A 17,038-nucleotide genomic window follows, 5' to 3' on the forward strand; every position below is an offset into this window, starting at 1 on the left:
CATGTGCAGTGTAAATAGTTAACATTTATTATTAATTGCTACTCTAATTAAAACCATGCCAGCGCTTTCCGTTAACTTACTCTCAAATTTTGACAGAGCTGTCTGTCTGGTTTTAATCAAAACCAAATGGCAATCTGAGTTCCCAGGCTGGAAGAACTAAGAGGAAATCATTCTGAGGAGGCAGAAGAAGTAGAAAAGATAAACAGCAGATAGTTTCACCAAATCTGTATAGAATGGAGGATGTAGATGCTGTGGGTAGCTTCAGAGATATGATTCAAGCCCTCTGTCAGATTGCAAAAGAGGAGTTACAAGTGCTTTATGTCAACTGAATTGAAATGTGATCAAGATGGAGTCTTTGTGCTTTCCCAGAGTCTGGAGAATTCTCCACAGAGGTAACGTGGTACATGCACATATGAACTAACTAATTTTAATGCCAGTTTTTGATGTTCTTTCTGTCATTGTTCTTCATTTTTGTCAGTTCGTTGATAGAACATTGTCATTAAAATTAATCTGCCTAATCTATAAGAACAGTAAAGGCTGTTGATCTGAAATATTATCTATCCTTTTTTTTAACTCTTTCTTGACTGTCTCATTCTTTGCTAATTGTACTAAATTGCTTTTTAAAAGTTGGCTTGTGTGCATAGCATGTATGAATTGCATTCTGTAGGCATTGTGTGTTTGCATTAAGGAAGTAGTTAAGGAAATTAACGTTCACAACATGTGCCTGTGTTTATAAAATGCCACACTTAGAAAATTTGGGAAATTAGGAAATGCTGTAATAAATACTGTAAATCAGATTTGAATGTGTAATCAGATGGTGCTTCCCATCCCTCTCTCTCTCTCTCTCTCTCTCTCACACACACACACACACACACACACGCACACGCACACACACACATGCACACACACACACACATGCACACACTTTCAATGCCTATTACTCAACAGCAGGAAATACTTTTGAAGCAATCTGGACCTACTTTTCAGAGGCCCCGTCTCACAAAACATCATCCTGCATTTAGTAGACAAAAGTAACAAGGAAAAGGTTGGTTAAATTCCACTTAGTTAAGGCTCCCTCCAGCTGCAGAATATGTTTTGGTCAGAATCGCACATATAGAGCAAAAGTGCTGAGAATAGAGCAATGATCTCAGCTATGAAATCTGAACTTTATGCTGGTGGTGGCTGAGACGGATTCTGGGTGGGTTCCCCCTTCTTGCCGTCCCTCCCTTTTCGTATACACAGCCAGAGTATTCAGAGAAGTAATTTTGACTATTTTCTACCTCCCTTGCCATTCTATGAGGTCAGTCTGGAAGCTTTTTACTTTTGAAAAAATATAGGTTGATCTGAACTATACAGATGTTTTGTGGAATCCGTTAAGCCCAACGCTTGGACTCTGTAGTGAATCTTTCAGCGCTGAGGATTTCAACTGTATCAGTGGATTGAAAAAAAGTCACAGTAAGTGGAATTTGCATGCCAACGGTATCTTTAAATCTTTTATGTCTCACACCCCCATACATATCTATAATGTAAAGAGAAAGCCTTTTCTCTTTTTAAGCTCAAATTCCCTACAGTTGTGGCCTGTTTATAAATAGCATTCACAATGCCTGATCTTTACAATGAATATTAAGCCAAGAAATTAGAAAAGTTTTTCTGTTTTATGTTTTCTTTTGTTTTTACTATTAAGAAAAATAGGCATTGGAGAAAAAAGTCACATAATCCTTTCGTTACCACATTGATGCTTATTCAGAATCAAGCCTTTACTATTCTTACCAGCTATCTGTCCTCTGAATTTAGTTTCCTCAGCCCCAGCACACAAATTGCAATATAAGTCTGTTCGTTGTTCAGCATTTGAATGTGAAGTTATCAAATTGGACGGCATTCATTGTCAAATGCAATAGTTAACAAGGAATTGTTTTAATTGCTTGAGAAATTATTTCTCATGATACCAAAATCATTTTAAGGAAGAGAGGAAGAAAGGAATTGTGATAGTCGAATACTGCCTATAATACAATCCAAAGTTTTGTTCAAAATTCCATTTTAGTTTCTTCCAAGTGCAAAAGTTGTTTTATGCCCTAAATGGAGCCTTTACAAAATTGAGATTCTTTGTCATACATAAAATCCTAGTTGCAAAGAAAATACTGTATGTGCACGAATTCCACCCATTGATTAATAAAGATTTATCTGGTTATCAAATGTTTGCTGAGGTCTGAGAGGAACTTAGATTTAGAAGATGATTAAAAGCCAATGATTCTGAGTAAAAAAAGCCATATATATCAATCCTTCTGCCTTCTTGGTCTTAAAAAAAGATGACAGAGAAAATGTATGAAGTTTTTCATGTGTCATTAAAAATCACAGTATTGTTTATTGAACAACTATTAATTGATTACAGTTTCGAATCTAAGGATCATAACTTATTACAGTCTTAAGAGGTGCTTAAAGAGGTGATACTTTAATGATATACTGGATGGTCACTATAATGTTCAACTAAACTTGGTTTAACAATAAACTAAGCGTCTTGCTAGTGATCTATGGAAAAGGGTATAGTAATAGAAATAATTCCCATATCATTCTAATTGATATTTGCTTTATATTAGCTCCATTGAAATCAATGGAGATCTGTTTTGAGTAAAATTTTATGAGTGAGTATCTTATTAGGGTCATGCAGTGTCTGCTTAGCATCCTTTTTCCATCAGCAGCCAGACAGATACCTCTGTGTGTGTGAGAGAGAGATAACTCTGGCTGACTGCTTCCAGCAACTGATATCAGAGGAAACCATATATAAAGACTTTATTCTGCTATCAGAGCTGCTAGAGCCCCTGATAGAACTATATCTCTGTTTCATTATTTTATTTTATTGCCATTGCCATAAAAGCTAACTTGAGGACAGGTTCGTTGTAGACTATCTGCCATAAGTTACCTATCTAGACGTGGCCACACATCTTGGTAGGGATCAATTAAGGAGTGGCACTGCACATCATTGTGCAACTTATTGTGGTCCTAATCATTATCACCAGTTATGACAGATGATGTGAACCATAAAACAATTATATCTGGAAAGCCTTACAGCATATAACCCATTATACAGAGCTCTGAAGGAATGCTTCAATTTGACATAGAATAGAATAGAATAGAATAGAATCACATCTGTGCAGTTACTGAGTTTTGATATGATCAGTGGAAATGGTTTGTACAGTATATGTGTTCTGCATGTTAATGCTAATCACTTCTGATGATTTAAGGCAAAATGTCAAAAGGAGTGCCTCTTCTTAAATGCTTTCTCCCCGTGAAGCAATGCACCTTACTGAATTGAAATGACTTGTAAAGCAGGACTCATCCATGGGGTACAGGGTCCTATCAAGATATACCACAGTTTTTCAACCTCAGCAACTTGAGGTGCAGACTTCAACCCTCAGAATTCCAGAGCCAGCATGCTGGCTGGAGAATCCTGGGAATTGAAGTCCACACTTCTTAAAGTTGCTGACATTGAGAAATACAGATGCACACCCAAAATGCAGTATGTCTCTAAAATTCTTTTTAAAAAATCTTATATCAATAACGACAAATAAACAAGGGTAAGCTCAAGGGTTGCAAAAGGGCTTGAAATAATAAAGTTGGAAGGGACCTTGGAGGTCATCTAGTCCAGCCCCCTGCTCAGGCAGGAAACCCTACACCATTTTGGACAAATGGCTGTCCAGTTTCTTCTTAAAAACTTCCAGTGTTGGCGCATTCATCGCTTCTGGAGGCAGGTTGTTCCACTGGTTAATTGTTCTAATTGTTAGGAAGTTTCTCCTTAGTTCTAGGTTGTTTCTCTCCTTGATTAGTTTCCATCCGTTGCTTCTTGTTTTGTCTTCGGGTGCTTTGGAGAATAGCTTGACTCCCTTTTCTTTGTGGCAGCAGCTGAGATACTGGAACACTGCTATCATGTCCCTCCTCGTCCTTCTCTTTGTTAAACTAGACATACCCAATTCCAGCAACCATTCCTTATATGCTTTAGCCTCCAGTCCCCTAATTATCTTTGTTGCTCTTCTCTGTACTCTTTCTAGAATCTCAACATCTTTTTTACATCGTGGTGATCAAAACTGAATGCAGTATTCCAAGTGTGGCCTTACCAAGACATTGTAAAGTGGCATTAATACTTCACGTGATCTTGATTCTATCCCTCTGTTAATGCAGCCTAGCACTGTGTTGGCTTTTTTGGCAGCTGCAGCACACTGCTGGTTCATATTTAAATGATTGTCCACTAGGACTCCGAGATCCCTCTCACAGTTACTACTATTGAGCAAGGTACCCCCTATACTATACCTATACATTTGTTTTTTCTTGCCTAAATGTAGGACCTTACTTTTTTCACCATTGAATTTCATTTTGTTAGATAGCACCCAGTGTCCAAGTCTGTCCAGATCCTCCTGTATCCTAAGCCTGTCTTCTGGAGTGTTGGCTATTATGAAGAGGTTTACTGCTTGCATGCCAAAGCGGTTATTTGACCACATTCTTAGGATGTAAATTTCATTTAAAATGTTTCCTTTAGTCCTCATGAAATGTTACACTACAGTTGAACAAAATGTAGGGACTAGGCCAGGGATAGGCAACCTTGGCTCTTTTATGACTCATGGACTTAAACTCTCAGAAGTCCACGAGTCATAAAAGAACCGAGGTTGCCTACCCCTGGACTAGGCATTGGATTTTGGGACTCCATCACAGCAAAGAACATCACCCAGCCAACCTTGAGAGATCAGGATAAAAAAATGAGAAATACAAGATATCCTAATGAGAACCATTAGGACATCTTCCTTACTGTAGGTTAAAGTGAGAAATAAAGTCTTGGAAAAAGGCATTACCAAAAAAAACCAAAAACCAAACCCTTGTACAATTACCAAGAAAACCAAACATTTTTATGTAGGCTCCAAGATTTGGACTTCACAAAGGCTTTACTTTTTATTAGTTCTTTACAAAAATCCCACGATTAGATTTGTTTAGATCTTTATCCTATTCTGTGCTACTTAGAGTACAGTATTGCACAGCAGAATAGTAAGCCTTCGATATCACTTTTTTTCTTTTCTCCATTTGTTTCCTTTCTTGCCTAGTCTGTTGTTGGCCTTACTTCAGAAATCTTTGATGCTTCACATTTTGTAAGCCAAATAAACTGCAATCAGCAGAGGCATGCCAATATGCTTAACTGGTGTAATTTGTTTTCAATGCACGATTTGGATTTCCTGGAAGAAAAATCTGTTTCAATTTGGCATTACCATTATATAAAAAATAATAATGAAAGCTTTCTTTATAGGCTATGTCAAAATGGTACAGGTAGATGCAGTTCAAGTATGTAACATGACAAAATGTAACTCAAAGATCGATCGTAAACTCGATTGTCTTCTAGGAGCTATGCATTGCTCTTCCAACAAGTGAAAGATTTATTTATTTTATTTTTATTCATATATCAAATTTAAAAACAGCTCATCTCACTCAGCTCTGGGCAATGTACAATAAATGGCTGGCTGGAAAGATCCAGCAGAGTAAAAAAAAAAAAAAATCAGCTGTGCTGGCAACTTTTTTTGCTCAGTAATAAAGCTCATTTTGTATCCATTGGTTCTTTTCCTGAGGAAAATTTACATATTAGCCCTCTGAGGCTTCTGCCCAGTGAAGAGATTATAAATTGGGTGTACATTTTTCTATATACAAGCTTACTTCATGTAATTAATCAATTAATCAGTGGAACAACCTGCCTCCAGAAGCAGTAAATGCTCCAACACTGGAAGTTTTTAAGAAGAGATTGGACAGCTATTTGTCCAAAATGGTGTAGGGTTTCCTGCCTGAGCAGGGAGTTGGACTAGATGACCTCCAAGGTCCCTTCCAACTTTACTATTATTATTAATTAAGTGACACAGGAATGGGGAGAGAGAATTTGGTCTAGTGATTAAGTGGTCAGCCTAGAAACCAGAAGACTGTAAATTCTAGGCATTCCTTAGATATGAAGGCCAGTTGGGTGAGTTTGGGTCAGTCACTCTCTCTCTCAGCCCTGCACACCTCACAACAGGGGTCTTCAAACTTGGCCCTTTTATGACTTGTGGACTTCAACTTCCAGAATTCCTCAGCCAGGCAAGTTTGACGACCCCTGCTTCACAAGGTGGTTGTTGTGGGAAAATAAGAGTACATATGTTTACCACCTTGAATTTCCCAAACTATATTAAAAGGTGAGGTAAAAATCTAATAATAATCATAAGTAAAATAATTTAGATGAAACAACTTGCTGACAAGGCAAAAGCAAAACAACCATCCTAAGTTATAATGGAAAGAAGACATGGGAAAAGAAGAATCCTATTGCCTATAAGAGACATCATTTCCACCTCCCCTCTCTGCATAGGATAATAACTCCAAAAAGTTTTGACGGTGGACTATGGTCAAAACTATGGAACTAGTGTCTAGCTGAACTGAGTAGAAATGAGAATAAAATTGCATTTCCAGAAGCACTTCCCAGTTTATCAGCCCATACAAGACTATTAAGTTGGAACTTTTTCTTTCCAAGAACTGTTTTTGTTTCCACAGTATTTATCTCTTCCATACAGTTATACAATTTTCCAGGTGCCTGCAGTCATTCATATATACTGTAGCTCACCATATGATATTACTGCTCCTCCTAATTGGCAAATAATAAGTAGTCCGATAATTTCCTTTATTTGACTTACTCAAATAAATTTGAATTTAATTACATGTGAACACTTCTAATTTTTTCAGTGTTTACATTGATACACTGTACTTTTGTCATTTTCCAATTAAAAAAAACATCTTTGAAGTTTGTGAGACTTAGGATAGCTTTTATGGGAATATTCTACCCAACAGAGTATTCCCATAAAGCTTCACAAATGGGTGTCTGTGTTGAACAGATTAGCATTTCAAAAAGTCTGTATATCTCGCTGACAGCTATCCAAATATAATAAGCTACTTTTGGAAAATTTCAAAGTGTACAAAGATGACTTTAAGACGTCTCCTATCAAATAAGGGAACAGATTCCCATAAGAAAGAAGAAAATTAATGGAGATACAAGGCAAGAGCTGTAAAAAGAAGTCATCTTAATCACTAGTATCTAAAGCAGGTGGTTTCTTGCTGCTATTTTTATATAGAAACTAGACAACGCATTAGCTTTTACATCATCCTTTAAGACAGTGGTTCTCAACCTTTTTAATGCCGCGACCCCCAACCAGTCGTAAGTCGAGGATTACTCAACTGGTGCAGCACCGTTTGCAGAATGGGACTTTTGGCGGGCTCAGCAGGGCAGAGACAGACTGGACAATTCCTATTGGCTTTGGAAAGCCAATAGAATTAGACTCTATTCAAGAGAGTCTATTCTATTGGCTTTCAAAAGCTAATAGAATAAAAGGGAGTAGCACAGCTAAGGAAAAGGGGGAAAAAATGGCGGACTGCGTTGTTTGGTGACCCCCGTGAAATGGTCGTTCGACCCCAAATGGGGTCCCGACCCACAGGTTGAGAACCACTGCTTTAAGAGATATTTCCTTACCTAATCAGGGAAAGAGAATGATCCCAAGTGGGCAAAAAAAGCAGTGGGAGTAGGAGCAACCTCCAGCTTCCTGCTGGCTTCCCCCTTGAGTTTCCTTATGGGAGGCTGGCAGGGAATATCAGAAATACCTCCTCCTCCAGTCCACAGAACTGTCTGCCATTTTGCTGGGAGGAGGAGAAACAAAAGGAGTCACAAGTCCCCAAAAAATTTGCAATCCTGGTCTCCATCCTGGCATATCTCCCAGGAATAAAAAAATCCTAAGGAAAAGTCTCACCCATCAACCGCTGGAACCCTCCAGCTAGCCCTATCTTGCCAACAGACATCCAAATCTCTCCCTCATCCTTCCCACAGCCGTTAATATATTTCAGATTTCAGCCTCAGTTCCAAAGCAATCAACCACTGCCTACCTGACAGGCTCTACTGCCAGCCAGTTGGGGGCAGGGACCAATGGGAGGCAAGAAAGAGGGTGGGGATATAGCCCTCCCATTTTCCCTTGCATTATACCAGCAGTAGGCAACCTTGGCTCTTTTATGACTGGTGGACTTCAACTCCCAGAATTCCTGAGCCAGCCATGCTGAGAAGAAATGGAGAAGTTTTCATGCTGAGCCATGCTGGCTCAGGAATTCTGGGCATTGAAGTCCACAAGTCATAAAAGAGCCAAGGTTGCCTACCTCTGCACTATACAATATACAAGGCATTGAGAAGTAGGGTTGGAAGGTTTGGGGGTGCTGAAGTAGCCACAATTTTCACAAATTTCCCCTGAGAGTTCTGGGTTCCAGCATTCTGTAAGTTAGCCCATTTGGTATAATCACAGTTGCCTCCACTTTCCAATTTTGCCCAACTGAAGATTGCAAACAAATATCTATATAGATATATAGATATCTATATAAGATAGATAGATAGATAGATAGATAGATAGATAGATAGATAGATAGATAGATAGATAGACAGACAGACAGACAGACAGACAGACAGACAGACAGACAGACAGATAGATGCATAGATGCATAGATGCATAGTAATATATAGATTATTTCAATAGTTAATTCTGCTATCAGGTTTCAGGGCTTAACTTAATTTTTTTGGGGGGGGGTCATATTCTTGGGTGTTTGAGCAAAGGAAGTCTCCAAAGCCAGAAATAAAACAGAACGTTATAAAACCAAAAGTCATAAAACAAATTTGAAAGTCTAAATTCAAAAAAACAGAGTTGGAAGGGATCTTGGAGGTCTTCAAGTCCAACCTCATGCTCAAACAGGAGACCCTATACCACTTCAGAAAAATGGCTGTCCAGTCTTTTTTTTAAAAGCCTCCAGTGATAGAGCACCCACAGCTCCTGAAGGCAAACTGTTCCAGTCATTAATTGTTCTCAATATCAGGAAATGTCTCCTTAATTCTAAGTTGCTTGTCTCCTTGATTAGTGTTCACACTGTATTGTTCACAGAGACCACACTACACTGTCTCTTCCTGTTTTCCTTTTTTTCTCACAGAATAGTGTCTGTCTGGTGAGCGTTCTGCTATTCCAGAGCACTATCCATTAGGCACTGTCTATTAAGGAAAGAAAGGAAATAACTAGTGGGGTACTCCAAGGTTCTGTTTTAGGCCCAGTACTCTTCAACATCTTCATAAATGATCTAGATGAGGGAATTGAAGGTGAATTTATCAAATCTGCAGATGACATTAAGCTGGCAGAAATAGCCAACACCCCAGAAGACAAGCTCAAAATTATCTAACAAAATGAAATTCAACGTAGCTAAAAGTAAGGCTTTACACTTAGGCTAGAAAAATCAACTTATAGGTACAGGCTAAGTGAAACTTGGCTAATGCCAGTAATTGTGAAAGGGATCTTGGACCAACAATATGCGACAGAAGCCAAAAAAGCCAATGCAATCCTAGGGTGCATGAATAGAGGGATCAAATCAAGATCATATGAAGTTCTAGTACTGCTTTACAAAGCCTTAGAAAGACCACACTTACATCCAGTTCTGGTCACCACAATATAAAAAAGGTGTTGAGACTCTGAAAAGAGTGCAGAGAAGAGCAACAAGAATTATTAGAGGGCTGGAGGCTAAAACATACAAAGAATGGTTATAGGAATTGGGTATGTCTAGTCTGATGAAAAGAATGAGTAGGGGTGATATGATAGCACTGTTTCAATATTTGAGGCACTCCTACAAAGACAAGATGGTCAAATTATTTCCCAAAGCATCAAAAGGCATGACAAGAAACAATGGTTGGAAACTAAAGAAAGAGAAACAACCTAGAACTAAGGAGAAATTTCCTAACAGTGAGAGCAATCAACTAATGGAATAGCTTGCCTTCAGAAGTTGTGGGTGCTCCATGTCTGGAGGCTTGCAAAGAGACTGGACAACCATTTGTCTGAAATGGTATAGAGTCTCCTGCTCAAGCAGAGGGTTGGACTAGAAGATCTCTGAGGAGCCTTCAAAATCTATTATTCTACATTCTAGGGCTGTATCCACCCTCAAAGGTGCAATTTGCTTTGACTATGCTTTGAGTTCCTTTGAAACTGATTTTGAAGCAATATTACAAAATTCCACTTTGCTTCTAAATCTAAAGAGTACCATACAGCTCCAAATAATACCAGCTCCTTGTCCTTGCCTGTCCAGCAGCTAGAAGAGGCTTCAATTTGTATTCAACACATATACAGAACTGTCTTCTGGCCAGGCTGGACTGACGCAGAGTGGTGCAAAGTACTTTAACAAGGTGAATAATGTTACCTCCACAGTGCATTGCAACTAATCAAGTCAAACGTGGCCATCGTGCACAAGCTTCCTATTTATTCCACTGGTATTTAGAATGTGCTGTCATAAACCTTTCTTGGCACAAACAATTCCCTAGGCTTGTGAGCAGTAACAACTAACACAATGCAGCTTTGTAATTTGCCCTTATAAGCTTCTATTGACATGAATAAGAAAGTGTTGAGATGATCACTGCCCAGGCTGTATCAATGTAGAATTTATGTGCTGAAAGCCCAGCCTTCCTTAAATCTAATCAAAACCCCTCTATAGAATGCCTTGATTGGAGAAGGAGGACTTGAGACTTCCCATGACCTGAATAATTGGTTAGGTATGCGAAGTATGCAAAGCATGAGTTTTGGATTTCTTTCCGATTTCTAATCATATTTTATAGAGATTTTACTCTTTCCTAAATTAACAGTTCCAGCCAGTGTTATGGGGGAAGATGTGTCTACCTATGGCTGCTGCCTCAAAGATGCTTTTTTTCCCCCCAAAAGGCAACTGGACTAAGAATACATTTTGCTTCTCATCCAAGAAGCTTTCTCAGTTCTGACTGGATAGTGGGGGGAGGGGGTGTTGACTCAAAATGAATCCTTTCATCTCCCAGAACTAATCCTTGCATGCCCCCCCACCATCCAATCAGAACTGATGAAGCTTCATGGATGAGAAGCAAAATGTATTCTTCCTCAAGGAAAAAACATTTCTTCTTCAAAGGAAAAAAATCATAGTCTAGTTGCCTTTTGAAAAAAAAGCACCTTTGAGACAACCATTACCTGGATGACCGAGAATCTCCATAGACATATTAGCTGATGCCTTTTCCTTGCTCTTCTCTTAAATATTTCTCTGAAACATTCGAGAGAGGATAATACATTATGTGGACTTCGGTATCATCAAGTATTTATTCCATAGGAGACAACTCTTATTTTTTTCTCTCTCCAGGTGGAAATTTACACTTATGCTCACTTTTTCTAATGTTCTAATAAGGTGTATGTACACCGGTTGCCTGTGCATACAAGTGTGTGTGAATGTGTCTTTATCTATGAGAGCTTGATCAGGATGCATGCGACTTTTATTTATATTCTCTCTTATGTTATATTTTTGTTATTATTTTTCTCCACAACTCTTGACTAGATCTGCCCCCTTTTCAAATCTTTATTTTGCAAGCTTTTTCCTCACCTCAGAGCTGGTCCAATTCCATTCTGTTTTCAGACACTCATGCTGCTTAAGGCCAGAGAAAGACCCAGGTCCCTTTACGTGGTTTCCTTCCAACAATCTTGTTGAGTTGGAAAGAATAAAAAGGTTTTAAATTCTACCCCAAAACTAAGCTCTCTTTCTGTGGTAAGTAGGAAACAAGACAAGTGTTCTTTTTTGGACCTAGAATTACCCTTTTTGAATCACCTTATTATTATTTTTTAAGTTTTATAACCAGTGAAATATTACACCCCTTGGCTGGTTTTCTAATCTCTCCTGCTTGTTACTGACTCAAAATGATTTTAGTAGTCATTATTGTGATAAATGATGATTTTGTCTGTAAGTCTAGTAATAGAGGGTTCCTTTTTTTACATTACCATTTTCAATGTAGCTTATCCTAAAGATTTGTGATTTCCTTTTTACTTTCTCCCTTAACCCTTTATTCTGACCCCAAGGTCAGAATACCCCAATGCTCTTTCCCTGAATTTGGGCACAACACAAAGAAGAATATCCACAACTCTCTTCCCTTTTGTTTTTCAGTTCCCCAATGCTCTTTCCCTGAATTTGGGCACAACACAAAGAAGAATATCCACAACTCTCTTCCCTTTTGCTTTTCAGTTCCAACTTCAATTTCCCCTTTTTCCTCCTCAGAAACAGTCCAAGAAAATATTGTGTCACCCTTAGCACAACTTCACTCCTTATCTCCTGTCTGGTACTCTCTGAGGCTACCTTAGGAACTATTAAATTGCTATTTAAAATCTATCTTCGTAAATAGCACTATTTACTTTTCATGGCTCCTTGAATATCTTATGAATGGCGATCATTCCCTTGAAAAACAAGCTATTAGTTGTGCTATGCTATTATTGTATTTTGCAAGAATGTAAATTAACTTCTGGGCCAAGCTATTCTTGAGCAGAACAGAGTCAGGCTCAAAATGGAGAATGTTTCTTCTTACAGCAATAGGCTATGTGGTATTCTCCAGATGTTTGAGCTATGAATATCACAGTTGCTTCTAACTGGTCTTTTTGGTTGAATCTAATGAGCTTTGAAGTCTAGGACATGTGGAAAGCACCTGGTTCCTATTCCTGCCCTGACATACTTGAACTGAATTTTCTCCAATCCTTCAAAATCCAGATAATCTCCAATTCATAAAGGAAATTCAGAGATTCTTTCAGAGAATAGCTCATCTCTCTCCTAGTTCTCATCTCTGCATCAAACATGGAAATGAAACCACTACTTGAAAACAAGAGGAACCCATTTTACACTTTCCGCTTGGCTAGACTGACAATTAATAAGCTTTTCACTTAATGGAATTAATATGAATATTATGGTAATTTTACATAAATGTATAGTGCAGTGGTTCTCAACCTGTGGGTCAGGACCCCATTTGGGGTCGAGCGACCATTTCATGGGGGTCGCCAAACAATGCAGTCCGCCATTCCCCCCCCTCCCTTTTCCTTAGCTGTGCTACTCCCTTTTATTCTATTGGCTTTTGAAAGCCAATAGAATAGACTCTCTTGAATAGAGTCTAATTCTATTGGCTTTCAAAAGCCAATAGGAATTGTCCAGGCTGTCTCTGCCCTGCTGAGCCCACCAAAAGTCCCATTCTGCAAATGGTGCTGCACCAGTTGAGTAGTCCTCGACTTACGACCGGTTGGGGGTCGCAGCATTAAAAAGGTTGAGAACCACTGGTATAGTGAAAGGTTGGCATTTCAACACTGTTATGGTATAGCACATGGACATATGGGCAAAAATGTTGGTGATTGTATGGTATGTCACGTAAGATCTTGTGTGTTGAGATTTTCTATTTATATTTGATGTGATCTTACTGTCAGTCTCTAGAAATTATTTATCCTACTCTATGATATATTTCCTTTCTGCATGTAGTATAAAATGAACCATGCTACTGTTTGGCTGTCTTCTTTGTGTAATGGGCTGAAATAATTTCAATGTACACTGTTTAACCATAATAATTTATTTCTAAAGTTAAGCAAAAATTTAGCAGGCTATAAATGTGCGAGTGAGCTCCCTCTTTTGAAACACAACTTCTGTTCATCACTTAAAAAGAACAATTGCACTATAGACTGGAAGTAGTTCATATGTTGCTACAATTAAGTGACTTCACAATCTTAACCAGAATTTGCATTTAACTACTTTGTTTTTCTCTCTTTGTAGCTGCTATATTTCCTTGAGCTCCCATTTGTGGGTGCAGAAATGCCAATTTGTTTTTAAATAGTTTTCTCTCCTTAAATTTAGATAGTAGATCTTACTTACATTTTATTCTTTCTTTTAAAGGGGTTACAATTTTTATTTACATTACATAATGCTACTCCCAGCAGCTTCTACATTCTTCTATCATGAAGCTAATTAAAATTTTAATTTGTTTCATAGAAATGGTCTCAAAGTCTTGGGATCTAGAATCAGGCTATTTAGTGATCTTCATAATTGACAAAGAATTCAAACTTAGTCTCCTGGTTTTAAAGAGACCTATTTACAAAATGCTGTGTATTTCTTGAAAAAAATGAAATGTTTGAAATATTTTATTTGGGATGGAGTTTAACTCAGATCACACTGAAATAATCATGTTTTCAAGGGCTTTCCATTCATTTTGACCCACAAATGACCTCCAAATAAAAAAAAAGAGTACAGGAAAAATGCACCCATCTAAAATGTCCAGTAAACTTACAAAAGTTTACGCCATAAAATTATAATTATTAATGTGGCAGGGCAAAATCGTTAAATGTAGGGGAACTAATCACACTAATTGTATTTAATTATAGATAGTCGGATTTTTGGAAAGGACAATTTTCATCCAGTTTCTAATCTTCTCTTCTCAACAACCCTCCAGTCCCAGGCAGGTTGGTGAGAAGTTGATAATTGCATACGTTGTGGGAAGAGGAGCTGCAAGAGGTGAATTATTTGAACCCCTTTTAGTTGGGTTCCAGGCCAGGGTTTAACACAGCATCATCCAAGGATCCTGGTGGTGATGCTTTCTGTTCTTGCAATCCTAGATGTCTCTACAGTTTTCAATACCATTAGCTATGATATTCTTCTGGAATGAGTGAGGGGCAGGGCCCGGAGACTAACACATATGACGAATGGTTGCAGAAATTGAGTATGGATAGTCTAGAGAAAAGGAAGACTAGGTGTGACATGACAGCAGTGTTCCAATATTTAAGGGATTGCCACAAAGAAGAAGGGGTCAACCTATTATCAAAGCACCTGAAGGCAAGACAAGAAGCAATGGATGGAAACTAATCAAGAGAAGCAACCTAGAACTAAGGAGAAATTTCATAATAATGAGAACAATTAACCAGAGGAATCCCTTGCCTTCAGGAGTTGTAGGTGTTTCCTCAGTGGAGGCTTTTAAAAAGAGACTGGACAATTGCTTGTCTGAAGTGTTTTAGGATCTCCTACTTGAGCAGAGGGTCAAGATCTCTTCCAACTCTGTTATTCTATTCTATTCTATTCTATTCTATTCTATTCTATTCTATTCTATTCTATTCTATTCTATTCTATTCTATTCCATTCCATTCCATTCCACTCCATTCCATTCCATTCCACATATTCTATTCTATTCTATTCCATTCCATTCCATTCCATTCCATTCCATATATCTATTCCTATTCCTATTCTATTCTATTCTATTCTATTCTATTCTATTTCATTCCATTCCATTCCATTTTCCCTATTCTATTCTGTTCTGTTCTATTCTATTCTATTCTATTCTATTCTATTCTATTCTATTCTATTCTATTCTATTCTATTCTATTCTATTCTATTCTATTCTATTCTATTCTATTCCATATTCTATTTCTATTCTATTCTATTCTATTCTATTCCATATTCCTATTCTATTCTATTCTATTCTATTCTATTCTATTCCATTCCATTCCATTCCATTCCATTCCATTCCATTCCATTCTATATTCTATTCTATTCTATTCTATTCTATTCTATTCTATTCTATACTATTCTATTCTATTCTATTCCATTCCATGTTCTATTCTATTCTATTCTATTCTATTCTATTCTATTCTATTCTATTCTATTCTTCATTCCATATATTCTATTCTATTCTATTCTCTATCTATTCTATTCTATTCTATTTCCATATTCTATTCTATTCTATTCCTATTCTATTCTATTCCATTCTATTCTATTCTATTCTATTCTATTCTATTCTATTCTATTCTATTCTATTCTATTCTATTCTATTCTATTCTATTCTATTCTATTCTATTCTATTCTATTCTATTCTATTCCATATCTCTATTCTATTCTATTCTATTCTATTCTATTCTATTCTATTCTATTCTATTCTATTCTATTCTATTCTATTCTATTCTATTCTATTCTATTCTATTCTATTCTATTCTATTCTATTCTATTCTATTCATTCCATATATTCTATTCTATTCTATTCCATTCCATTCCATATATTCTATTCTATTCTATTCTATTCTATTCTATTCTATTCTATTCTATTCTATTCTATTCTATTCTATTCTACTCTTTGTTTATCAGTGATTCTTAAAGACATATAAACCCAGCTAGATATTTCACATTTTCCCCTTTCTTCCATAATACATAGTTTTACTAAACCAGATCCAGCAGAATATTACATTGGTGGTCCACTATAGGAAGAAATATAGTGTTGAGATACGGTTTTTAAACTATAAAGTGCTAATGCTAGCAATGTCTGTAAAGCAAAGGAAAGCCAAAGTAAAATCATAATATTATATTTTTTCACTTAGTGGCTGCTTCATTTAATAATCAAGTTGCTGGTCCCAATTGCGATCAATAAAATGAGGACCACTTGTTAAGTTTTCCAGAACATTCTGGGATATTTTGTTTTTATTTATTAAATAAAATATATAGAAATATAGAAATTGTCTAATCTTGTTTTGAATATTTTGTTAAGTGCATGTTCTTTCTACTTAACTGCTCGTAGTGGAAAATCATAGTAGAGGAGAATTCTATGGCATCTTAACCAAAGAAGCATCGAATTGTATGCCTTAAATCTCCTCTCTCCAAAAAAAAAAAAAAAAAAACTCTTGAAATTTTCCCCTGTTCTTACAGATACTTTGAAAAGTCTGTCCTCTGTGTAGGGACATTTTAATTTTAAAAAAATGCTTAATCTGTGCTTTGGTGCTATTTTTCCATGTGCTTCTTGATCCACCATAAAATGAGCATCATAAGTGATGATGGAGTGACAGTGTCAAGATTTGTAGATCACTGAACTGCACTTTTCAGAGAAAAGAAATGGGAACGTGTCTTGGGGATGCAATTTTCAGTAGGACCTTCTGCTATTTATAGCATGTAGGTCCACTTTCAATCTGTCTGTAAACTTCTTCCCACTATCTCTTAAAAAAAAAAAAAAACACGTAGAAGTGTTTTTCTTGTGGAAAACCACAGTTAGTGAATCTCACATTTTTGTCTGAGTGCATTGGGGAAAGACTTCCATTCCTGTTTTTTAGTGTCCAAGAATAAGGAGTGAATCCTGTCACCTCTACATGCATGTTTATGTTTTCCGTTTTGCAGACATAACAATGTGAATGCAGGATAGAAATAGGACAGT

General features: G+C 37.1%; 1 protein-coding gene across 2 annotated transcripts in view; it reads left to right on the forward strand.

Moving 5' to 3' along the window:
* The first annotated feature begins 266 nt into the window (after positions 1-266).
* LOC120307693 (rho GTPase-activating protein 7-like) overlaps positions 267-17,038 on the forward strand; it is a 52,569-nt gene continuing 35,797 nt past the window's right edge. Inside the window, exons 1-2 of one of the 2 annotated variants that reach the window (XM_039342698.1) lie at positions 267-392; positions 1,338-1,455. The gene's annotated coding sequence lies outside the window, so the exon portion shown is untranslated. Of the gene's footprint in view, positions 393-1,074; positions 1,456-17,038 lie in introns of those variants that run through there. The other variant, XM_039342697.1, reaches the window with a different exon arrangement.

The sequence above is a fragment of the Crotalus tigris genome, unplaced genomic scaffold (genome assembly GCF_016545835.1).
Source record: "Crotalus tigris isolate CLP2741 ecotype Arizona unplaced genomic scaffold, ASM1654583v1 scf7180000017804.1919176, whole genome shotgun sequence".
Classification (NCBI taxonomy): Eukaryota; Metazoa; Chordata; class Lepidosauria; order Squamata; family Viperidae; genus Crotalus; species Crotalus tigris.